The sequence below is a fragment of the Stegodyphus dumicola genome, chromosome 4 (assembly GCF_044657685.1).
Source record: "Stegodyphus dumicola isolate Sdum_Otavi_A_Nest chromosome 4, ASM4465768v1".
Lineage (NCBI taxonomy): Eukaryota > Metazoa > Arthropoda > Arachnida > Araneae > Eresidae > Stegodyphus > Stegodyphus dumicola.
The window spans coordinates 220947750-220970808 of NC_140771.1; the positions used below are offsets into that span (position 1 = coordinate 220947750).

The window sequence follows — 23059 nt, forward strand, 5'->3', positions numbered from 1 at the left end:
CTTATTTTGTTTAGTTTCATTTTTCCGACGTAGGGAAGAACCTACCTTTACACCTTCTCGCGGAAGGATCAACGACGTTGGAAAGTTGAAACAGCGGACACTGTCCGACTTTCGCCGCACGCTGAGTACCTGCACGATATCATCGCCTCTCGTAATGCGTGGAAATAAATAAATTCACAATAAAATAAAAAGAAAGGCAAGGTAAGAGTGAAAAAGAGGTCAGGTCACCGATCGAGATTTTGGGAGGGGCGAGGGGGGACGGAGAGGAGAGGCAAGATGAAAGACGGCAAGCATCGACGAATAGCATTTGGTCATATCTGCTTTCGCCCATTGACCTAAATTTGAAGAAAGGTGGCCACCAAACTGCTGTGGCTCGGGTAATGAACTTAGAAGTCGTCAATGAACTCTGTAGTCTGAGTTTTCTCTCGTTTGCCCCCTAACTCGCCCCCTTCCCATTGTACCATTACGCTGGACACCTGTAAACGAGAGACTATGTCTCAAAATGGGGGTGAAGAGAAAGCAAGAGAAAATAGCAGCAAGTCCTACTTAATGTATTTTCTTTACTTTTTTCCTCCCTCAATTATAAAAATGCTCTTGGATACGGGTAAGAGTTATTATTATTATTATTTTTTTTTTTTAAGTGAGATTGTTTTCAGATTGTTTGGAGGCGCAACAAAAATTATCTGTTGACTGTTGATTTCAATATTATCTTCCTCCTCTTTTGTTTTCTGTCTTTCGTATTACTTGTGCATCGAGTGAAATCAAGATTTAGAGAAAACTTAACTAGAAGTTCACAAATTAAAAAAGAATTATTTATGTAAAAAAAAATGACATCACATAACTTACTTCACGTAAAGAAATAGACATGCATTACAGCATTTTTCCTCGCTATGGTTATTTATACATAAAACAATTTTAGGGTTGGAAACTTTTATCACATAAGGATTTGACTATGAAAAAGAATTAAATCCCGGCAAACGGGCTGGCTACATAGGGATTTTTGTAGTTTTTCCCATTAGTAAAATAAATATGAGTCATTTTCCCTTAAAATGTGCTCCAGAGAAGGCACTCTTTCTTCTAGCTATTATCCTCTCGTACTATACCATTATCCAAATATTCAATTAATGAATTAATGACGAGAAAGGTAGTGCTTCCTATACTTTGAGTCAAGTTAACAACACGTTACTACACTGCAACGATTGGATTTTGCACATTGCTTTTCTTTTATTTCGTCAAGTTATACATACGCAGAGGCCGCTCGCGAAGTTTGATTACTTCGACGTGCTTACACATTTCGCATGTACAATCAGCAGCACTTTTTTTTTCTGCCGCATGTACGATGAGGCTCGCGTTGAAGCTGCTATTTAATTCTGGAACAAATAACCTGCGTTTTCTCTATTCCTAATATATAAAGGGAGTCACTTACTATTCTTAAAATTCAGTTAATAAGCTTTTAAATCAATATCAAAGCTGAAATCGTTATTTAAAATTAAATCGAAATAATGTGATTCTTTCCATTTTGGGCTTAAAAGCTTTTTTAACTATATCCACTTGATTAAAAGCAAAATATCGATATCTTCGATTCTAAACCATTCCTTTTCATTTGGGCGCAGATTACATACCGAATTAAAAATCGAAACCACCAAAAATTAAATTTTCAAAACTGCTTACAGTTTTTTACTGCAGTATTAAACAGTATCAAAACATTATAATTTCAATTCAAACCCATGAATCACGATCACAAGAAAAGCACGCATACCTAGATAATACTTTGTACGGTTTCCCTTAGTTCAAATAACCAATTATTCAAATTTTGTCATCTTTTCTGAACTTTTCAACGTCCCTTCGCATTTCCTCGCCGGGATGGAAATTTAACGGGTGAATTTTGGAGTTTATTCAGAGCGTGTTTTCGCCCACTTTACGAGTTTGTTCTTACTGTTACGCAGAGTTGCTGATACACCTTTTTCGCCATTTAAATAATTATCACGTCGAGTAGGCTGTAGAGTCAACCTAGTTAGCCTTAACTTAAAACTGCTAGTCCAGTCTCTTTAGCCTTGAATTTATTGTGTAACGATTCTCGAGTTCCACCGCATGTCTCGAGTTGTCGGTGCTATCGTAAGCACGAAGTACGTGCCTTTCTGTTCATTGTTCATAATAATAAAGGGTTGTTTTACCCTTCTTTCTGTGTTGATATCGTTTACGCCTGCGTACCAGAAGTCGCCACGTTCCTTAGTAGGATCTCGTAGAGTTTATATGGCCAAAGAAAATACCACCCTACGACTTTTCTTTTGTAACAATTAGCACTATTTTAAGGTAACACCTAGACATCTTCAGACACAGAAAATTTTAAATATTCTTGATGGATATATCATAGCTAATTATTACACCTGATTAACTTCAGTACAATCAGATGAAAAATAGTTTTCATTCGAGCCAAATAAAACAGAGACAAAATGCTACAATATGGTTAGCAAATAATTTTTAGTAATCAGACTTGTTTTATTTATTAATATACATATCAATAAAAAATTAGTTATATGTTGACCTATTACATAAAAAATCGATGAAATCGTACAAGGCTATCAAATTTAAACGTTTAAAATCTAATTAGATTTACTTAAGGTTTGTAGAAGGTTGACAAGAATTATTTTGTTGATATAGATGCAATGATTGCTAATTCAATACTGCCTCGTAACAAATCGAATTTAGTTTGCTATGAAGCCACTTCTTTTTTCCTTATACTGATCATATTTTGTTACTGTTTTAATGATCATTCACTTACTAGACTCTACTCCAACTTAATTTACAATTTTTTAGAGTAAAGGGGCCATTTGCTCAGAAAGGCTATTAGTTTCGTTTTGGCAATTTGCGTCGTCCACTATAAAACAGCGTTTCACTTTTCTTCAAATTGTTGCCACCAAATATTAGAGCCCTGTATTATATTTAAAGAAATTATGTAATGAAGAATCTGCAGGAATGCATGTATGTTTCTCGCATTGCGAAAAAACAAGGGTACCTAGAGATATCAAATTTTGAATAACGTAATCCTCCACTCGCATATGGGCATCTGGAAGTCAAAATTTGGAATTCTTTTTTTTTTTTTCTTTTGTCGATTTCATATTTTGTAAGCCTTTAATGAATTTTTGATTAACAAACTCAACGATTTCAAAGCGAGCAATGGCAACACAGTACGGGCGAAAAAAGTCATAATTATCTCCAGCTCGTGAGACTGTCTATCGGTAATTCTAAGGATATGCTTCTTTTAAATATTTTGTGATATTGCTGTTGAATTGAATTTTTGAGGTTAAGTACAAAGAACATGATATTTAATATATAAAGGTAACACACAAAACGTTAAAATATTTGGAAATAATATAAAATCTGAAAGCTTTTAGATTTTTTATTTTAAAGATTTTTTTTTTTTAAATTTAAAATTGGTTTTATAGCACATGCTAGAGAATTCAGGATCAATTTTATTAGCTGGAATAGGTAGGTTTCCTTTTAATTTTTGTTCATGGAATCTTTTTCCTTGCTTAAAAATTGATCTGGACATTTAGGCCAAACCCGGCTCCAAGCATAGGTGACAGAGACGCTCTCACAGGACACCGATTTTTGGATGACGCTAGCTGAAATGCTCTCATGAGCGTCAATATTCCTCAGCAACAAACAATATGGTTATAAAATGTTAAAATATTGTACTGTGTCAGCGGCCGAGCCGTAAAGTCGCTGAACACTGATAGTTCGGTTCGATGTTCGAATCCCGCGAACGGGCTGGCTGCATGGATGTTTTTGTGGTTTTACCCATGTGTAACGTGTACACGAGCCAGTTTCCCTTAGAAAGTCCTCCACGAGATCATTCCTCCCCTTAGGCAGATAGCCCTCGAGGCTTTGTCGTAATTAAATAACCTAACCTAACGTTAAGCGTGAGGGGGAAGCAAGGACACGAATTTTGGACACTCCAGTCCCATCGAAAAGAAAGTGCTATGTTTATAGATAGGTGTTATCAACTTTCAAAATTTGACAAATGAATTCTGTAAGGGTAAGAGATAGGTCTGAAAATTGATGCTTAAATCATTTGGTTCTTGAAATAAGTATTTTTTCTTATAATTCATTGCCATAATTTAATACAGTGGGCGATCGGTTAACGAACATAATCTGTTACAAGAATATGTTCGCTATCCGAATAGTTCGTTAATCGATCATCGATCTATAGATTTTTTTTTGTGAAATCGATAATTCGAGACCCTAAAAATTAAATTAAAAAAAAGATGTATAATTTCATAGTAAGTTTATTAAAAAAACATAAAGACTTGCACGTTAATCATTTCTCTTTTCATTTTTTGCTTATATGGAGCGTTAAAGAACATGTCCAATGTCGATTGCTTTTCTCTTTTTTTCAGGATTTTCCGAAAGGGATTAATAGCATTGTAGTTGTAAAGATCCCCAACTCTACTGACATCAGGTTGGTTTGGGTGTCATTCTATGACCATCCCACTTCTTCAAAAGATCTTTAATGGCAGATGCCCGCATTGGTACTCTTTCGTCATCCTCTTGTTCAGAAGGAGACACATTTCGCTGTGTTTCTTGGTGTTCTTCATTTTTTCAAAAAGTTCAAGCAACATAATTCAAGAGAGATAAAGAACGATTTTTGGTCCGTTGGGTTTTCCAACCTTGCATATTATGCTCCGAGAGCCGAAAAATGTTCGTTAGAATTCGTTTTAGTTCGTTATCCGAATATGTGTACGTCGTCCAAACACGAAAATCTTTCGTGAAAGTGTTCGTTGTTTGATTTGTTCGCAGTCCGAATTGTTCGTTAACCAATCACATACTGTAACCTTTAAGAAATGTTGAAGAACTGGCTATATTTAAGAACCTCAAGAGCCGGGTAAGAGCTAATATGAAGAAAGTTTCAAAAAGGCGTTTTAAAACAAACGATAAATTAATAATTACAGTAAGAACCATTAGTGTGATATTAAGATTTAAGAAATCTGCAACACTCAACAAAATACAGTTTACGGAATGGTAAAAACGCTAAAACAGCTTACTTTCTTCGTTCACCTGACGTTTGCGTTCACCCACGACGTTTGAGTGACGTCACTTTTTGTTAGCCATGGACCTTATAAGAGAGAGGTCCATGTTGTTGGGAAGGAGAGGAGGTAATTATTTTGTTAACTCCGATTCAGAAGCTACGGTAACCATTAAACATTTCGCTTTGGAAAAAGTACGTTGAATTCATTTATAATAGGTGGCAATCAGGGTACATTTTTATTAATTTTTGTCTTTTGAAATATTAATATGTTTAATTATACAGACCACAATTATATTGATCGTCTAAAGTGTTGGAGTTGAGTCTGATTTAGATTAGTTAATTCTACGAAATTTTAAAAGTTCATAGAAAGTTTCATAATTCGTAGAAATTTTAAATATGTCTTATTCCAAAGATTTAATTAAGAATTTCAGAGCAGTTCAATTCTCTCAAATACATTTATGGTATTTTTAATGTTTAAGAATTTGCAGAATTTCTCCTGGTTGAAACTGTATCTTCTTAAATATCACTTTATCTAATCATAGCCATTTAATACACCTCTTTTAGTCTAGGAAGCCTATTAATCAATAGTTTTTTATCTGCTCTTGATGAAAGAAAGTTTATTATTTTTTCCTAGCATATTTTAGTGACCGAATAATCTTCAGCTGGTTAATATCTATTTATGAAAATCTCGAGTATGCTTTGCTTGAATATAAAAATAATTGAATTTTAGCAGCATAGTTTTATTGCTGATCTTGAAAATTAGTAATTTTATTTAGATGATTTTGAAATAATTTTCTACTTAAAAAGGAAACTTGACCTTTGTGACTTGATCTATTGAAGTTCGTGATTTAGCAACGTAATTCTGGCAAGCTGTACTCTTTATATGTCTCACGTTTTCATAATTGCTCCTTGAGTGAGATGATATTCGAATGAAACGTCCGTAAAAGGTCCTTCCAGTTCTCCAATGGTTGTGATTTTTTTTGGACAGCATTTGTAAAAATCTTCTCTCCGATGAAAATTTGAATGGTAAGAAATTGAATTTAGCAAGACGTTTACTCGATTTCGATCTATTTGTAAGTTTGACTCACCAGAAACGGGCAGAAAAATATACTGTTCAAAACTAATTTCCATTTGGGTTAGAATATGAGTTGGACGATCCGATCCGGAAGTGATTAAAAGAACCGATTCAGTTTATTGAGCGAAGTTTACTCTGATTCCAGAAATCGGTATTGTAGCTCTTTTACAGCTCACCGGGAGCTCTTGTTGGAAGCGTGTTAGTAATAGTGATCTACTATTTGCTCAGGAACTGATTTATTTTACTGAGCCAGCTAACTCCTGATTCGGGAGGAAAAAAAAAAGCGCTTTTATTGGAAGCGTGCCAGGAATTTCTAGTTTTAGGGGAGAAAATAATGCATATCCTCTCTTGTTAAATGCGAACTTAATTTTTATCATTTCCCAACTTTTTGAAAGATTTTTATTCTATAATTTTGTTGTTAGTTGTGTGCCGAAAGCATGTTTTAGGGTATCTCAAAACTAGTTAGGCTGGCTGTAGGAAGTTTTCGTGTTTTTGTTCATGCATAATACAAATGTTATCCAGTTTACTCAAAAAAAGGTATTCCACGAAGGCATTTCTCCTTTGGAAGATAGCCTTTGTAAGCTTTACCTTACTAAAACAATCAACCAATTTTCTCGCTTAATTCCGATTTTAAAATCGAGTTGCGCAGCCGGTGTTCCACAGAATCACGAGATTCCCTCACGTGAACTTAAGGGTTAAGAGAATTTTTAAAAAAAGATTTTATATGATTTAAACTCACTGTGAATTCATTCGGCGGGGGGTTGTTGTCACTCCCTTGAAATTGGAAAGGATGGGTCTCCGGTGTGTGGTGTATTTAATTATGGCAAAGCACACTACGGCTATCTGCCTAAGGGGAGGGATGCCTTTCATGGAGGACTTTCTAAGGGAAACTGGCTCGTATACACGTTACACATGGGGAAAACCACGAAAACGCCCATTCAGCCAGCCCGTTCGCGGGATTCGAACCTCAGACCGAACTACCAGTGTTCAGCGACTTTACCGCTCGGCCGCTGGTGGGCTCGGATGGGTCTCCGGAACCGACCACTCAGTGGAATGAGATCCGGGGTTCAGTCTGGACCTTCTGAGAGTGGGTGCAGATGCCGGGGCAGTGACGCACTACGTTTTAGCCTCTCTGTCCCAGTCCAACATCGGCCTGCTCGTGGCCCCTGCCGGCAATCAGATTCGTCTGGGCTGATGATGTTGGACAACCATCTCTGGGGTTCGACTGGGTTGGAATTTCCGGAACGACCATTTATGGGAGGAGAGCTGGAGTTCTAGCCAGACAACTGGCTAGACCTATATCTAGACAGCCTCGACCTCTAGGGTAAAACATCAGTCTTCACGGGACCACAGCCATCGTGGTTGGTTCAAGCTTGGAAGAGATTGTACTGGTACTGTCTTGTCTGCCCCTTGGCTGTGGAGACGTTACATGGTTAATATCGAAGGTTGTCCGAGGTGGGATGGGCTCCCCTCGATCAATGCAGAGGGACAGCAATGTCAACCTTGTTATTTTGTTTTTTCGGTGGGTGCTTGACGCCCCCATTGTACTTTGAGTTTATATATTGTGCATAGAGAATCATTTAAATCCCTCTGGGTTGATGGGGGGGGAGTATAGCCCCTCGGATAGCCTCTGGAGGTTTGGGCACTTAATCTGTGTAAGGCTGTTTTGAACAGCTAGAGAATGGAGCTCCTATCCTTTAGATTCCTGTGAATTCATTCAAGGTTCCTGTAATAAAAGGCTTACTTTTTCCGACCAGAAATCTTTCAATGTTTGACGCGAATAGCTGATTCTCGTCTGCCTGATATAGTCTGATAGTAATAATAAGATAAATACGGGGCAGTATGTATAACTATACTATATCTGTATGCATTTACAATCAGCAAAAGTGTTTACGTATATTAAATCCTGTTACCATAACTCTTATCATATGCTTAGTAGTGGCTTTTCATATACAAAATATCAATACATGTAACGATTATTAATTTTTAAATTAAAACATTTAATTCTACCTTTATGATAAATAACAAATAACATTGAAATAATATAAATAATAATTTAACTAATATAAAAAGTACTGCGCTAGTATTTCATACTTTTGTTTATAATTTAATTTTTATTGCTTTTAACGAAGGAAAATGGAGATTTTGTTTTTCAAAACCTCTTTGATTCCTTAACACTTTCAGCCCTGGACATTTTAGAGAACGCGAAAAAAGGTCCACAAAATATTGGTTAGTGTTAGAAAAATTCTCTTACAACATGTTAACAAGTATTCCTGCCTCAGTTGTCGAAGCTAGGATGTCTTGGCAATTGACAGAATCAGGTCTCAGACTAAATAATCGAGGGGGAAAATACATGCAAACAAGCCACCTGATAAGACCTCTGGCCGTGAAAGCAAAACAGTCTCTAATACCAATAAAATAGACCTCTACACATGAAGGTGGCGAACGAAACCAGCAGCTTTGAAAGGGTTAATTCGTGTTCTATAGAGAAAATAGTTATTTTATTTCCCCTTTTTTAGTGAAAAGAAGATTTCGCATAATTTTTTACTCTTTTAAAGTTTTTCCCCACTTTTCATAGTTTTTAGCCCATAGGAGCAGCAGCCCAAAAGGGCTGTTAATCTCAAAATGACATTTTGTGGCGTTTCACTATAAACGGCGAATGACTTTTTTAAATTGTTGCCACCAAACATTATCGCCCTGTATTATATTTAAAGAAATTAAGTAATGAGGAATCTGTATGAATGTATGTATGTTTCTCGCACTGTGAAAAATTGACGGTATCTAGAGCCATTAAATTTTGAATAACATAATCCTCCACTTGAACATGGGCACCTGGACGCCCAAATTTTGAATTTGTTTTATTATCTACTTCATATTTTATAAAACTTTAATAGATTTTTTTTATTAACAAACTCAGCGACTTCAAAGCGAGCAATGGCAATATTGTACGAAAAAAAAAGCATTTTTATTTCCAGCGAGTTTGTGTATCGGAAATTATAAACATATACTGTTTTTAAATATATCGTGATATTGCTGTGGAATTTAATTCTATATTTTTTAAGTGTGAAGAACATAATATTCGATAAAAAAGGAAACACACAAAACGTTAAAAAACGCTCCTTTGAGCGTAATATAAAATCTGAAAGCTTTCAGATTTTCATTATTTTTCTTTGATTTGTTTTTTTTTAAAAAAAATCTTATGAACATTAATTGACAACATTAAAAATATTCTTAATGCAATTTCTGAATTTCGACGTAGTTGGCTTAAAATATATTTCTGAATTGTCTTTAAACAGTTTAACTTTGTGTCTTGCTGTAGTGATCAGAATTTTTTAAATAATATGATTTTCAAAACTAGGTTATTTCAGCATATATAGGATATGCATATTTAAATACAAAGCTTTTATTTTTTAATTTCTAAATCTGATCGCATTCCTTTTCAATCAATTAGAAACTGGTAGTGGAAGCTATCTCATTAAATTTTTCATATCTTCATTTTGGTTGCATAGACCATGTCTTTCATTTCTACTATGAAAAAATACTTTTCTGAGAAATTAATTCTTTATCAATAGATTCATGTCAATCTAATTTATTAACTTTTAGTTTTAGCATCTCTTAATGCAATTTCTGAATTTGAAAATAGAAGATACTCGTAATTCTTAAATTTGAAGGCTTCACAACTATTCCTAATTCATCTTTAAAGCTAATTTTTTTAATATTTCAAAAATTGTTTACTTATTCACTGAAAAAAAGTTAAACTTTCTATTATGCTGTAAGGATTATATTAATTTTATTAATAGTTAAATTTTAAGTTCCTTTCCTGTCAAATTCTTAACTTCAACTTACTACTTCCGGCCAGAACGTAGTTTTAGAATCACGTCTGAATACATAATGAGGAAGAGCGGTATTTAACCGCGAAGTTCTTTGGTCTTAGCGAGAGAGAATCAGAGTTTCAGATTTTAGCGCGTCTGCCTTTTTGGCCACTCTCTCTCTCAAAACTGTTATTACACTCGGCCGTACTCAGGCCCTTGATAAGCTTCGTAGTCAAATAGAATTAAGGGGCCAACTAGTTCAGAATCTTGATAGATTTGGCTATATTTCTTTAGTTAATCTTAGTTTTAGTTTAATATTTAGTCTCTTAAGTTCAAGCCCAAGTATTGGCTTTGATTGTACATTTCAAGACGGAGTTTTGTTAAATCTCATGGGCTACTTCGTATTGGATGATTAACTTATCTTTATCCAAGATAAAGGGTTAGTTACCCTTCCATCTTGTTGTTTCTTGTCACACGAACTTAAGCGATTATTCGCTAACTAGTTCTTAAGGTTACTCACTTTTGACTGCAATTACACAGCGGTAAAACCCACAATGTTTATTTATTTAATCCAATAATGAAATCAGTGCGATTTAATATTGTTTAATTAAATACGAGGGCTAGACGCTTGTATGAAAAGATGACATTCGAAGACGTTCGAAGGGGAACTTTCTTATATTTACCGTAGCTTGGGAAAACTCGGGAAAAATTCAAGCAAGGAACTCATGTGCCAGTATTCGAACTTAGGTTGATCCCTGTATTAAGCTTGCAGCTTTATGTAGAGTTACAGTTTTTGAATGGAAGGCTTTATTTATTTTCTCTGTTTCTTGTAGTACAAAATTCAACAATGAAATTATATATATAAATTTTGAAATTGGTTTGCTTAATGAAAAGGATGTTAATTTCAACTCACTATAATGATTTATCCTTTGATGTTTTATATAAATTTGAGGCATTAATGTAAATATAAAGCAATAATGACGAACTGAAATTTAGAGTGTGCGATAATGATTTCTCCCTTTCAATTCTAATATTAAATATTTTTAAATCATTGCCAATTATTTACTAATTAATTAAGCTTTAGTTAATTGAGTAAGGAAACCCACGCAAGACTGTTACCTGCATAACGTAAAGGAATGCCATTGTGGAGGTCTAGCTAAAGTAAACTAATTCGGTATGTAAATATGTATGTATGTAAATGCCCCTGGCACTATCCATTCTCCAAAATTTGAATCAGATCGAATTTCCAGTGTCATCGAGATCATTTAGCTACTGGTGGCCAAAAATGTCCTGCATTATATTTGTAAGAATTTTAGTTACTACGAGTATTACCTATTATTTTTAGCAGCTATTGTTTTAGCTCCTATTGTTTTTCTGTTTTCATAAAAATACTAAAATGAATTTTTTCCATTTTTATAACAGCTACATTTTTAAAAAATGTTAATTTACAATCTGTATGTGTTTACCGATATTGGGGTCATTTTGGAAAGATTACCTGTATTAGTAAAAATTTATTACCGGTAGCAGTAAAATTCAGTGTTTTTAAAATCTGGAAAATAAGAGATAAAACTGGTTTGTTAATTCTTCCGCAACAAAATTCAAAATTTTAAACTTTTTGTTGGGACTTTTACAGTAGAAACTGCAGTAAAAGCACCAATTAAGATTAGTGGAAGACAAATTGTTGTAACAATTGCAATCTAAATTTGGAGGCAGAATGGCCTCCTAGATTTTGTTTTGCATAACACAAATCAAAACTTAGAGTACAAGTAAAACTTTGTGAAAATATCATAGGATGATTCAATGAAAAGGAATTGTTTTAATAATGTCACTCATAAAAACCGCAATTTTTAAATTTTGAACTACACAAGAAAAATTCAAAACTGATTCTAATGAAGTTTGTCATTTACATTAAGTATTTAAAATATATAACTTAAATAACTTTTAGAAGAATTTGTAGACATTCATGATTTCATTTTTGATAATATTCGTATTAAGATTAGTGCAGCGAAATCTCTCTAAGACCATCCATGATTTCCAATGATTTTGGTTAAATGCGGTCACATTCAAAGAGGGGGAAAAGGAGGATTATCAGAAGATGTCGTTGAGAAAAGATTTCATTATACATATAGTATATGTATGTATGTATGTATAATATAATATAACTTATTTGGTTACAGCAGTAATAAAAACATTTTGTATAAAATTTAAAAAAAAAACAAAACAAAACAAAAAAAAAAACAAAAAAAAAAAAAAAAAAACAAAATTCACATCTCTAAAGAAATTCGGAAATTTTCTTTAATATCTTGTTTCTAGTAAATCATATTTGTTTCGTAATAAGTATTCATATGATTCAAAGAACAAATAAAAATTTTGATGCTTATATCAAAACACATGAGCACAGAGTTTTTAATAAGTGAACTGTGGTATTTTAGTGCATTATTTCTATCATAGAAAGAACTATCTCAAGTTAGAATTTTTTCAATAAAATATGAATCAAAATTATATAGTGCTACATTATAACTTGATGACAAAGATGTAATCAAATTCCTTTGAAATATCTCTCTTATTCATGGAATATGACTGCTTGCATGTACAATCGTACCCTCATATCCACGCCTTCAATTATCTGTGTTTCACACAGAGTCCTCTGAAGTTTCAAAATGTTATTCAAAGATAAACAGTCTGTAGAATACTATGGAATACAGCCGATAAAAGAAGCTAAGCACTGTACTCCCATAATAATCATGATTATATGTACGGCCATACAATTTCCTAACGGATGTAACTAATTGATAGAAGGGGGGAATGGTCATCTTCGGAAGTTCATGTACGTTTTACAGATTTTAACTGGACATAAGACGTTGCTAAAAGTAATTCAGTCAGTCACAGAGAATGCAATGTTTGGTGCTTCTCGCGCCTCTCATATTAAGGAAATATATATATATACGAAGTTCTTTGTGGCGTTTGGACCTGGATTCGATTCCAGGCGAACAGGCTGGCTGCACGGCCATTTTCCTGGTTTGGTTTGGTTTATTTAATTATGGCAAAGCACACTAGGGCTATCTGCCTATGGGGAGGGATGCCTTCGTGGAGGACTTTATAAGAGAAACTGACTCGTATACACGTTACACATGGCGAAAACCACGAAAACACCCATGCAGCCAGCCCGTTCGCAGGATTCGAACCTCGGACCGAACTACCAGCGTTTAGCGACTTTACCACTCGGCCGCTGGTGGGCGCGGGCATTTTCGTGATTTTCCTCATGTGCAACGTGTATACGAGCATTTCCCCTTAGAAAATCCCCCAAGAAGACATCCTTCTCTTTAGAAAGCCTTAGTGGGCTTTGTCATAATTAACTAACCAAACCTTCTGGCGTTTGACTAACGCAGAGAATGATTCATTTAAGGTGAAGACGATATTCCACATCCATGCACTTAGCTTCACAGTATAGGAGAAGTGTAGCTTGGTCTTTTTAACACAGGTATGGCAATATTAGTTGTAAAAACGTTGTAAATAATTCTTTATAACTCACATATTAATTTAAACCAATATTTGTGGAAAAGCTTAAAAGTATGAGTACCTGTTTCTTTTGGGGGACTATAAAGAATAATCATCCGAACAAACTACTACATTGGTATCAGGGGTGAGGTTCGAACCCACGCTCACATTCGTGGACCAGAAAATTTCCTTAGTGTAAATGACGATTGCGGTGTCATTATTCCGAATTCAGCTTTCTCGGAAGAAATAAAAGCGCATTTGAGAGATACCGATCTAGTCACCAGATAACCATACGCTCGAATTAGCGCAGCAGCTGTAGTCGTTCGTGAAACGTAGAAACTTTCAGTGTGTATGTGATTCACTACGTCGCCGATGTGACACCTATAATTCACCTATATTTACACCTATAATCGCTCATTTAGGCATTTGATGTAAAGTTTTCAATAATAAAGATTCTTTATTCTTTAACTATTCGTCTTTATTGTGTTCTCCTTTTACTCCCAAACAGGATCTCTCTCGCGTTTCGCAGTTTGCTTTCCGACCCTACGCTTTATGGTGGAAGTTCTTTGTTTTTGAGAGTTTTATCACCCCTTACAAATGTAACCATTAGTTTTGTTACATCCTGTATATGTATGTATTAGCATCCGTGGCAAAAGCAAGACAGTGATTGACTTTGCTAGCCTCCTAAGCGTTCCATAAAAGAGACAAAATGAATTATAAAAAATGATCGTCTGGATATATGGAAATGGTAAGATATCTTGAAAAAACTCTAAGACGTAATGTTTTTTATATTCTTTATATGTCTGATGCAGTCAAATAATAAGCTTATTTTTTATATTTTAAATCTGAATTGGAAATCTCATTTGTAGTATATTAAAAAAACAGTGTATTTAGAAGCCGTAATACTGAATCAGATCGGTGATTTACAAATGAGGTTAAAAGAGAACTAGTCAAAACTAATAAGTTTAGTACGAGAAATGAGAGATAAACACAAAATTGCGTGAAAGGACGAAAAATTTTTTTCGCTCATTATCTATGGCATTTCACTAGAATACGTTACGCCCGAAACCCGGTTTTCAACTAAACATAAATATGATACGAATGGAGACGGAACAAAACAGTATCCGAAAACATTGAAATCTGCAAAGCTTTAATGAGCCCTTTGATAATCTTGGCAGACTTTCAAAAGATTAAGAACATTACGCAAATTCTGTTACACAATCGGATACGGAACATTTCTCAACTATTGCAGACTTACGAAACAATGAGACATGCTCTACAAAATTTTAAGAATTTCATCTTTAACATTTTAAATTTGCATGTTTATTTTTTGGAAGAAAATAAAAATTTAAATTGCATAATAGGTGTGTATCTTGCTATTTCTGTGCGGAGTAAGTGGTGAGAAACAACATTTAAAATGATTATTATTCCACTTTTCCATGTATGATTATTTAAAACTTCTGATAGCTCTAAACACGTGCTTTGCATGGTAATGAAGGACTGTTTATTAATTCAAAAACGTAGCTTGAGAAGTTTTGTAAAGATGTAAGTACAAAATTTAAATATCAAAATTTTATATAATACTAGCAAAATTCCACACTTTATGATCTTTAAGTTTATTGAAATTGTATTTTAATTATGATAGAACTCCTTTTTAAAGTAAACTAAAAGATAAATGAATTGGTGATTCTTATGTTCTTTTTATTCCTAATATGGAATGTTTGTAAGCATATAGTGTTTGTGCAGCCAGGGGGCATTCAAAATATAGGGTGAGCTAAAAGTCTTCTTGAGAGGTTGATGGTAGGGTAAGAAGTCTGGGAGCTCCTCAGGCTACTCCCCAGAGTGTTCTCACTAAAAATTGGAGTGGATCTGCATAATTAGTGTGGTGAGACTATGGTGAAATTCATGAATATTTTGAACGCATACATTCACTGTGGTGAAATAGTGTGGTGGGACTGTGGTGGCAACCAACGCTGAACTTCTGATGACCCATTCACTTCTAAATTTTCTTGCATAATTAAAATTATTTTACTTATGTTATTGAGAGAAAGCATTGATTGTTCGGATTTTGCTTACATTTGTTTAAAAGAGGGAAGACTAAATTACAAAGCCTTAAAAATAAAGAAAAACAGAGAAAATTTGATGCTTTGGTGGTGATTTCTGAATCTGGAAAACAGTAAGAAATTACAAACGTTTAAAAAAATTATGTACAATATTGAGACATTTGCTTTAAAAGAAGAAAAAGGAAATCAGGATGTACAACTGACATCACAGTAAATTTAATGTTTGAAATCAACCATCAAAGCAGCTTCAAAGATCCAACAGGAAGTATAAAATTTTCCCAATGTTATACCGTTGGCGCAGTTGCAAGACCTCTTGTTTAACATCCTCCAGTTTTCTTTCAGCAGCAAGAGCAGCTATCTACAAAGAAGTAAATGAAAAAGAGGCATGTAATTATTACATTATTTAAAATTTAAGCTTCAGTGGGATATTAGAAAAAATATTTAAAAAAATACCACCCTCAAGTTTTAAGCCCAATAGGATTTTAAAAATTTGAAAACAATAAAAATAAAAATAACATCAAAAATATAAATATAAAATTAGGCAAAGCAACAATTTTTAACAGATACTTGGGGGGGGGAGAAACATTTTTTTCCCAAATAAATATTAACATATGTAATAATATGGTAGCTAACTTAATGAAAAATAAATTACTAAATTATTTGCTTTAAATTTAAACTGCAATTTTATGTTATAAAAGTTTGAATACAAAGTGTGCCTAAAAATAGAAGTCATAGTTTTTTTAAAAATAATTTCATTACTACATTTATCCTAACAAGAGTTCATTTCCATACCTTAATAATTTACTCATCATATAATATGTAAAATGTACCATAAAAAATAATTATTATTTTGTAACACTCTGAATAAATATATGTTCTCAATTTTTAACACATTCGCTAGTTTTGTTACATTTAACATAGTTCTAATCTTGCATAGTAAATAAAACAAATCTGATACATGTAAAAAAAAAAAAAAAAAAAAAAAAAAAAAGGGGGGGGGAGGGATATTAGGGCAAATAATTAAATTAGTTCTTACTAGCCACAATAACTGAAAATTTTTAAACTGGTGGGGGGGGCACTGATAAGTCAGATTTTTTAACTGGATTTCATGAGTTAAATTTCACTTTGGGAACTTGAAATTACGTATTACAGATAATACGTGAAATAAAACTTGGATTAAGATATGTTTTTCTCTTATTCGTGGAAGTATTAGAATAAGTTCATATATTTACACTGCAAAATGTTTATATTTATGACAAAATATTTGAAAATCTCTGGCATGTTTTCTGTAGACTAGTATAATGAAATCTACGATGATAGAGCTACAGAATAACATTTTCATATATTCTGCTTAATTTTAATAGAAAACCCATATACGTATTATTATATTCTATGGCCTTCAAAATTATAACACTTTTTGTATATCATTCGTAATCTATTTGTACATATTAATAATAAAATCACAGCAGAAGCCATGCTTTACAAAATTTCAAAAATTCCCTTTTTTGATATATTACATTTGCATAATTAATTTAGAAGATAAAAAAAATTCAATTGTGTAATAAGTGTGTGTCTTGCTATAAGCATTTGCTATTTTTGGGGGGAAATAAGGGTAGAAAAATAACATTTAAAGATTATTATTTCAGTTTTTTAGCTTTTTAAATATTTTACTAACAAGTATTATTAGTTTGAAATTTTAAACAGATTTTTTTACGACTATTTTAAGTTTTCAGAAAGCAGTTCGTAATCGTTGCAATTTACAGCTAGTTTTCCTCCTCCTACTTCGGCCCACCAGCGGCCGAGCGGTAAAGTCGCTGAACACTGGTAGTTCTGTCCGAGGTTCGAATCCCGCAAACGGGCTGGCTGCATGAGTGTTTTCGTGGTTTTCCTCATGTGTAACGTGTATACGAGCCAGTTTCCTTTAGAATGTCCTCCACGAAGGCATCCCTTCCCTTAGGCAGATAGCCGTAGTGTGCTTTGCCATAATTAAATGCACACACACACCTCCTCCTACTTCCTTTCAGTTTTAGGAAGTATTCTGTTTATACAAACAAAAGCAATAGAAACAGGGTATCAAGACATAGCTGGTTAAGACTGTAATTATTAGCTTTCTTGAAGGAATTATTAATAGAATGTAGTTATAAAAAAGAAGAAACACAATTTTTTAAGAAGCATGAAACTTTATCAAAGGAATAGACCTCCATAATATTATTATTAAAATTTCTGCGAAACTTTTGTCTTATAAGTCGAAGTTTTACACTGCGTAGTATAAAGGGCAACATAATAAATCATGAGTTGTGGAGCTAAACATACATTTTGAAATCTGATGCCAGTCCTATGGCAAGCTATGCATCATTCTTTATTACCTATATACTTTACATAAAAATAAAACTAATACTGGATTTTTTCCTGTGAGACTTTTAAGACTGTTTTGGATGAAGAAGGAACTGTGGAACGCCGTGAGGTTCGTATGACCCTTTGAAGAGGTCCTTCTAAATTCGTCTGCATGTTCCTGATCAGTGATGACACACTTTCTCTGAGAAAAAATAATAAAAAAATTTAGTCAAAAGGAAATCAGTTTGACCTTATTTTCTGGTGCGTAAGTAGAATTTCGCTTAATTTAAAGACACGTCTGTAGAGAATCTACCGTTGACAGACTGAGAACAACATGCAGTTATGCCCAAGCTATAATTACTTTCTAATTGTTCTATTTGGTTTATAATTATCACTCAACTATAAACAAAGACTTATCATTTTTACACAGCTTTATTTTATTTCTGTGTCCACTTGTTTGGGTCAGTTCTGGAAATTACTTTTTTATCCCTTTTTACCGACCCGATTTTATTGAAATTTTTCAGATTGACGTATTTGCGACGACAGTACAGTAAGTCAGAGAAATGCTTTTAAAATTAACTATGTATTTACTTGGCGTTGAATTTTTTTCCTTACGAATTTTTGTATAACTTTCAAACTAATCATCAAAAAAATTTTTTTTTCTTTACCTCATTGGATTCCACACGAAGCGTTTTCAAAACTTTTAGTGTAATTTGTCGAATTCTGATGTGTTTCAAAAATCATTCGATTTTTTATCTACTGCGCAGTTACATGCAATGATGGACCTTCGAATAAAAAAATTTAATGTTTCATTACTAGTGGTCCCAATGATTCTAACAGATGACTAGAACGAATTCTAAATCAAACAGTAATATAAATCAACTGAATAAAATTTATGTCCAATTAGAATTAATAGGAAAAGTAGGAATTAAATAGGAATAAACTTTTCTGTGATCAAAGACAGTCACATATTTCCCTGTTTTACTTTCATGCTTTCTCTAAAGTAAAAGTTACAGAACAAAATATATTAAAAAATATTCCAAATTGCATGGTTTTATTTAAATACACTAAAAATGAAAAATAATTCTTTTAGCAACGTGACTAAAATTAAAATTGTGAGGCTCCCATACACGATTAGTGTTAAAACCTTAACAGAATTTAAAAGATGTGGTTATGATTATTGGAAGTATGGTAATGCTCAGAAGTGTTATCTACCTAAGAGGAAGAGTGCCTTCGTAGAGGACTGTCTAAGGGAAAAAATGGCTCGTAATTCACGTTACACGTAAATTAAGAAAATAGTATAAGAAGAAATAATAGTATAAAATGACATGTAAAAGAATGAATATATTCAATTTGCTTAAATTTCTCTTTTATACTTTTGATTTCAAATCAGACATTGTTAGTAGCCTAATGATTTTATTTTTGGGGGCATATGACTAAGAATGTTATGATAGCTTGTAAGGATCTTAAGTTTTACTAACGTTTATTTTTATTTTAAATCTTTACTATCACTTCTTATTTTCTACTTCCGGCCAGAATTAAAAGCTTTAACTTATTTATGCAAAATTTGTCTTGCGAACGCCAAGTACTTAAGTTGTGGCTTTTTGCCAAGCGAGAGAGAGGAAGGAGTTAGTCGAAGCAGGCCGCTTACCTTAGCAGTTTTACTCGGTTGCTGGTTGCCTTCCAGGCCAGAGGTTTAATCCTCGTGATAATTTTAAACGTATCGTAGTGTTAACAGTTCTCTGTACTACATACGGCTTCCTGTTAATACACGGCCAATCTTCCACGTAGGCCCTTGTTTATTATTCCAAATTTAAGTTAAAGTTTAGTTAATATTTTTATATTCTTACGTTCAGACCACAAGTAGTTGGTCTCTGTATTCCGAAGTACGGAAATTATTGTAAAGAGTGAAAAATAAAGGGTTTCGTATACCCTTCCTGTGTATCTTGTCTACTTCCCACATTTATTGGACACAGCTTTAGTAAGCTCCCTGTTCCGAGTCAGGGTCTTTGCATGTTCCCAAAGAAAGTAAGAAGGAACATTGAACCTGATAAGCTGTTAAATAATACATTTTACTTTTTATTGCATTTATCTAAAACCGCGTAATTAAATATTTTAATATGTTTTGATTAAATATATTCTTCAATTTTAGCTTTCAAGATACCTCTTCGTTGTTTTACATATTTCTTGAAATAGAGCTTTTGTTTTGAGGAATTCGTGCGTACAGATTATTATCAATGGAATATTCAATTTGTAATCTGATGATATTTTAAGAAAATTCGTTTTATTAATTAATGAATGGCCTTGAAAAATACATAAATAAACATCTTACGGTAAAGATAGCTGTTGTTTTAAAATCTTACGATACCATCTTACGATAGCTGTTGTTTTAAAATGATTGGCAAAAACGCATAGCGATTACGCTTAATTTCTCTGGTTGGTAAATACACTTAGTCCTGAATTGTGCAGCAAGTTTCCAACGTTGCTTACATTATGTTAAAAGCAATAAACAGCTTTTTCAATAGAATGTCAAAAATAGTGTACTACATAATTTATCACTAAGCTTATAGTATATGTTGTATTATGAATTACGATTTTTCTTACAGTAGATGTAAAGATCATTTGAGAAATTTAAATTATTATTGCTCACGTCATCTATAATATCAAGAGCTAAAAATGTACGTTTTTAGCCCAAAAACCGTTAGTCCAGAGTGGCTATTAATCTCATTTTGGTATTTTGTGTTGAAAACTTAAAATGTCAGTTTCACTTTTCCGATTGTCGCCAACAAATATTATGTTACATTTAAGTCAATGCCTTGTGTTATATTTAAAGAAATTAAATAATGAAGAATCTGCATAAATGTGTTTATATTTACAGCATTGTGATAAAACAACAGTACCTAGAGCCATCCAATTTCGAATAACGTAATCCTCCACCGAATATGTACATCAGGAAGCCCTAATTTGGAATTTGTTTTATTATCGATTTCATATTTTGTAACACTTTAACGAATTTTTGATTAACAAACTCAACGATTTCAAAGCGAGCAATGGCAACGCTGTACGGGGAAAAAAATATCTCCAGTGCGCAAGACGGTGTATCGGAAATTCTAAAGATATGCTCATTTTAAAATTATTTTGCGATATTGCTGTTGAATTGAATTTAAGTGCGAAGAACATGATATTTAATAAATGAAGGTAGCACACAAAACGTTAAAAAACGCCCATTTGGTTGTAATATAAAATCTGAAAGCTTGCAGACTTTAATTTTTATCATTTATTTATTTTTTTTCCTTCCATTTTCTGTGAAGCATAAAAAATTTAAGAATAAAGGTAAACAAACTGTAGTTTTAAAAATCAAATTAAAGTCTTATTAATTAGTATCTTAATTATAATATCTGCACATTCTGTACCTATTTTACATTCATATTGCACTTTGTGTATAATATATGTATCTATAATAGTAATTACATTCATATCAGTCAAATTCTAATTTATCATCTCGAACTGTTTTGCAAAATTTAGTTATCTTTAAAGTGTAATTTCTCAAAAATTAGCTGCAATTTCATTGCGCATGCGAAACCTAAGCTAGCAACTCTTTCCTAATTTTGGAATTTACTTCTTCTTTGTTGGTCATTTTTCATTGTTTTTCACATTAATATAAATTATTCTACTGTACTTCACTGCTTCAGTATATTAATATATTGCATTTAAAGTTAATTTTTAAATAAAGATTTTAGACTATCGGTCATATAGTTATCTTTTTAGCTTTTATGCACTAAGATGGTTGTTTAATAAATGCCATTATTATTCACTTCTTTAATTTGGTATACATTCCTAGATTTTTTAATTTTGAACATATTACTGAATATTTTCATATATGCCAGAGGTCCCAAGCTAGTAACCCGAGAATTCAATGTAAATAAGAAAGTTTACAAATTATCATATAACTATTAAATGCCTAAATCACCCTAAGCACATGTCTTTTTCCTGTGTCATAGCAACTACTCTACTTGCATCCACCGCCTGATAAGGGTCCCTGTCCCCATTTTCAGATAAGCCTTCCTCGCACGGCTGACCATTCCTTCTCAGCAGCTTCCTCTCAGCTCCAAAGCTCCCGGTCCAGAAGTGTCATTATTTCCCTACTGAACAATTTGAAATAAATATCAGTCTGAAAATGTAATATTTAGTAGTTAATCTATTTGAATTACAAAGTAGAACTAACAAATATGTCTTGTAGGTACCAAACATTAGATTTTAGATATAAAATAAATATAAATTTGAAATTTTTCTTTGAAAATTAATATTGTTGTTTATATTTTTATAAATATTTAACGGAAATTCACAATTTATTTAAAATATTTCTTAGTTTGTAAATAAAAAATGTTTAAAAATTAAAAAAAAAAAAAAAATACAAATTCTGACTTGTCAGCTGATTACAGATCTGGCATTCGACCGGTACTCAGTTCTTTTAGATTTTCTGTCATTTAGAGGGAAAAAAAAATTAAGAGAACCTTCATATACTTAAAAATATTAACTAGAAAACATTAACTTTCAAGAATAGAGTCAACAAGGCTCAAGTCCCGAGGAACAGGCTGGCTGCGTTTTCATGGTTGCTCTATGTGTGAATACGAGTCAGTTCCCTTATCACATAGAAAATTCCCTTGAAAGGTAATTCACGGGGCATCTCTTCCTTTCCGTGTAATGCTTAATGGAGGAGCACGTAAATTAAGTAAAATAAAAATTAAAAAGATTTAGAAATAAAGAATAGATTGCATTTAGAAATAAAATATCTATAAATTAATGCACGAAATAAAGCCTCCAAGCACAGTAAGTAGCGTTCGTCTAGATTAGATAGAAATGTAAGTAAAGATTTTATATAAAATACTGTTACGGATTTGGTATTTAAATAGCTAATGTCAGTTGAATTGTAAATTAAATGGTTTTATTTCCCGGGCAGTGCAGCGCGTGACGAATATTAAAAGAAAGCTAAGCCGGAAAATTAAAAATACAAGAGCGCGTGCGTGTAACATTTAATAAATATCTCTTTTTGATTTCGAGAAAGTTCCAGAAAGTTCTCGCTCGCGATTTAAAAATCTTATAAAAAGGAGGAAAACCTCTCAATTCAGTTAATCAGTATTTAGTTAGTTTGTTGTTGTTTTAAGAGTTTCTTTAGAAAACTGCTCTTGTTGATTGTAGCGAATTCGAGCGAATTCGCGGATTAGCTTTCTTTAGCTGTTTAGCTGTT

General features: G+C 32.9%; 1 protein-coding gene across 2 annotated transcripts in view; it reads left to right on the forward strand.

Moving 5' to 3' along the window:
- Window positions 1-428: 428 nt before the first annotated feature.
- Window positions 429-23059, forward strand: part of LOC118189291 (uncharacterized) — a 243698-nt gene continuing 221067 nt past the window's right edge. For both annotated transcript variants that reach the window (XM_085816014.1, XM_085816016.1), the window contains exon 1: window positions 429-604. The gene's annotated coding sequence lies outside the window, so the exon portion shown is untranslated. The remainder of the gene's footprint in view (window positions 605-23059) is intronic.